Source organism: Tupaia chinensis, unplaced genomic scaffold, assembly GCF_000334495.1.
Source record: "Tupaia chinensis unplaced genomic scaffold, TupChi_1.0 Scaffold000009_1, whole genome shotgun sequence".
Classification (NCBI taxonomy): domain Eukaryota; kingdom Metazoa; phylum Chordata; class Mammalia; order Scandentia; family Tupaiidae; genus Tupaia; species Tupaia belangeri.
This window is the reverse complement of record NW_006159439.1, coordinates 1838569-1842475: the sequence shown is the minus strand read 5'-3', so window position 1 is coordinate 1842475 and position 3907 is coordinate 1838569.

Genomic DNA, 3907 nt, shown 5'->3' with positions numbered 1-3907 from the left:
TGGAACTTAATCCCTTCCATAATATCTAGACCTCTGGGGTACTCCAGGTTTTAATCTCTGCAATAGATGATAAACAATGATTCATAAAGGTTTATAGGAAGACATATTTAGCAAGAAATATGCCTGTAGATTTGGGAGACAATGTGGGAAGAAGGTGGGAGAAACGGGAAAAAGAGTGGAAGAGGCAAAACAATTCTGGGACACGGAAATGGGTTATTACCTGTTGATAATGTGCTTTGAATCCTCAAAAAAATATATGCTTATGATGAACATAAAATTGAAAATAATTTTTGCAAGTCATAAAATCTAAAAGATACATATTCATGTTTCTCACAGTTGAATGTAATTTTCCAGTGTGCTCTGCTCAACAGAAAGCAAAAGTAATTTTTTTGGTATTAAAACTTCAATTAAACTTAAATATTTGAGATTTTTAGTCCATGGAATACTACAGTCAGTAAAAACTTTCTCGTTACTTTTATACTAACTCTTTTTCACATAAACATTGAAAGCAATTTTCAAGCCGACTCCTAAGTTGGTATACGTTCAGAAAAACAACTATTAAAAATTCATCAACTGAATGGGGCCAGTAGGTGGCATAGTGGACTCCCACTGGATTCCCACAAGGTTGACTGAGGTTTGAGACCCAGACTCTGCAGCAACTCCCACTGGATTCCCACATGGCTGACTGAGGTTTGAGACCCAGACTCTGCAGCTTGTAATGCTGGGTGCACGAGTGTGCATGAGCCCGATCCTAGAAGGAGGATGGGGGAGAAGGAATTGCAATGTGGCCTTCCCCTTGGAAGGCGATTTCTCCTTTTCCCTTTCACTGTCTGTCTGTCTGTCTCTGGTGTGCACACATACTCTAAGGCAAAAACCTCTTACAAAATTTATGAACTGAAAAGAATGTGTTTATTGGGACCAGCAGTTAGCATAATGGCTATGTTGCTAAACTCCCATGTAGTCGACTGTGGTTCGAGTCCTGGACCCAGGGGCTTAAACTCACGCTGGGCACGTGTATGTGAGTGCACAAGATCCCGAGCGGAGAATGGAAAAGAAGGAATTGTGGCGTGGCCATCCCCCCTGGGTGATGATTTCTTGCTTTCTGGTGATTTCTTGCTTTCTATCTCTCTGTCTCTTTCTGGTGAGTGCATACACCCTGCTGTAGTAAAAACCCTCTAAAAAAAAAAAAAAAGAATGTGTTTATTTACACAAATAAGTTGGAACTTTAAAAAGCATACCCTGGAAGTGACTGCTGAGGTGAAAGAAGACTGTTCTGGATCAGCTTGTCCTTTTATATCACACTGCACTGTACATTTCTGCTTTTTCCTGTTTATTTTACCTCCAAATTCAAATGGTCGTATTCTTGTGGAAAAGAAGGAAAAGAAAAACAAACAAACAAAATTAAAACAAAGCTTGAGTTTTCCGAGATTTATTGGAAATTAAAGCGTCTTGGTCATTCCTTTCTTACCCTGTGTTCATACACTCAGTGTAAATAGAGTAAGTGATGAAAAAGATTACTGTTACAGATATTAACCTACACCGATGGACTGCAGTTGGGAAAGCTGTGTTCTTTACTGGGAGTTATTGAAGTATGTAGAACTTTAGCCACTGAAAAATAACCTTTTCTAGTTTTTGTTACTTGCAAAGCCTCTTTTGATGGCCCAGTACTCGAAGCCTAGACCGTTTTCTGAGCAATCACAGCATCAAGCAGTAGGTTGACTCTCCCTTGGGTGAGGAAGCCTTATAAACCCCAAGGACCAATTACCCCAAAATGTCATAAAGGGAATTGGATTCCACATATTCTGACCATCTGTAATACACTAAGAACAGAAATGTGTATGATCAATCTTTAAAACATTCCAGAAATGTTACTTGGTGATGCAGTATTCATGATCTGTTGACATCTAAGATGAATCTGAGATGCCGCAATGATTTTCAATGCCAAATTTGTTAATAGCTGGCAACTGAAGTAATGTAATGTTTAAATCTATATTGTTTTAGACTGTTCATACACAAAAAATCTTACATCCTCTTCTTTACAGAACATTCCTATTTGTGGCATCATGATTCTATTAACAAACCAAAGAAACAACTGTTTTGCATTACTCACAAATATCCAGGTACTTGATTATTTAAAAATGCTAAAAATGGCATAATTACTTTTCCCTAATCTGTAGGTGCACCTTTTAGGGATTCAAAAGTCTGATTGATTCAAGTTATCACACACACACACACACATGAAGTAAAAGAAATAAAAAACTAGTTGTTTAAAGTTTGTACTATTTAGGCCTTATAGTGAGTTTTCATGAGAATTATGTCTGCCATGGGAAACAAGGTTATTAAAGTAGTCTCATGGCAAAAATATCTTCCTTAAATTATTGTGGATACTACTCACTTTGGGTTTTGTCACTGATAAGGTTATCAAATGTAAAGGGATGAACGAATGTTTTACATGTTAATGTCAGAGGTGGTGAACTGGATAGAAGCAAAGGGAGCCTAGGTAATTACCTTACAACTCGTGATTAAGGCCTGAGCCTGAGATGAAGCAGCAGCACTGAGCATTGAAAGGCCTGGAAATGGACCGGACAGAAAATGGGCGATGAGAGAAAGACAAGGTGCTCAGATATTGCTGGTTTCAGGATGGAATTAGAGGAAAGCTGGTCAAACAGGAATGGTAAAAAGGAAACTCCACGGAGTTCACTGCATAATTCAGTTCAGCAAGGTGTGAGGTGTGATTCTTACTTAGAAAATAGTTTGTGAGTCACTTATTTGGCAACAGAAGAGTGCCCTCAATTTTAAAATAAAGCTCAAAAGCAAAATACAGCAGTTTATATCACTGGTGACAGAAATGATTCCAAGAAAATTGCTTCACTTGCATTTTGGAGAAAAGAAGGTTGAGGTTGAAAAGAAGCAGGCAGGGAGAGAGGAGGAAGAAAAAAATTTGGGACTGGCCCCATGGCCTGATGGGCAAGGGAGCTGAATCTCACATGACTAGCCATGTAGTTCCAATCCCAGATCTGGCAGCTTGAAAAACACACCAGGCCCCTGTGTAAAGGTGATCAAGATTGGATAAGATGGAGACGTGGAGAAGAAGGGATTGTGGCACAAACATACCCTATTTAGGGATGCCTTCTCTCTGTGTCTCTATCTCAGTCTCTCTCGGGTGAGTATGCATTTCTTTTGGCAAAATTAAATTTAAAAAGAAAAGAAAATCTATTGAGCACTGCTCATGTGTTGGAATCTATGAAAGGATTCATTCATGTTTTATTCTGATCCTTTCAATGATAGCTCTGTTAGTAGTTTTTTTTTTTATCTCCACGTAATAAATACAGAAATTAAATAATGGAAAATATCATGTATTTTAGTAAGTGAAGGTGGTTTGATTTAATATTGGCTTTCTTTAATATGAAAACAAGCAAATATGGGACCAGCAGATGGCGTAATTGTTACAACACTGGACTCCCATGTAGTTGACCGTGGTTCTAGTTCTGGACCCAGTGGCTTAAAACTCACGCCAGGCGCGTGTGCATGTGTGCCCAAGATCCCAAGAGGAGAATGTAGGAGAAGGGATTGTGGCATGACCATAGTCCCTGGGGGGGGGGTGATTTCTCACTTGCTGTTCTCTTTTTCTCTCTGCATCATTGGTGAGCACATGTGCCATATAGCAAAAAGCTTACTCTTAAAAAAGAAAGAAAATAAGTAAATTATGAAGCAAGTAAAACAAACACAGAGAAAGAAAAACTGGATATGATACCAGGAACTAAATTGGTAAAACATTAGTAAAACGATGACGGACTTTTCCGCTTAGAGACAGTACATGAATAAGTCAAGAACTTTGTAAAATAGGGTATAGAAACATGCATGGCAGAATAACAGTAAGAGAAATAAAGTCTAACATTCTTTTAGA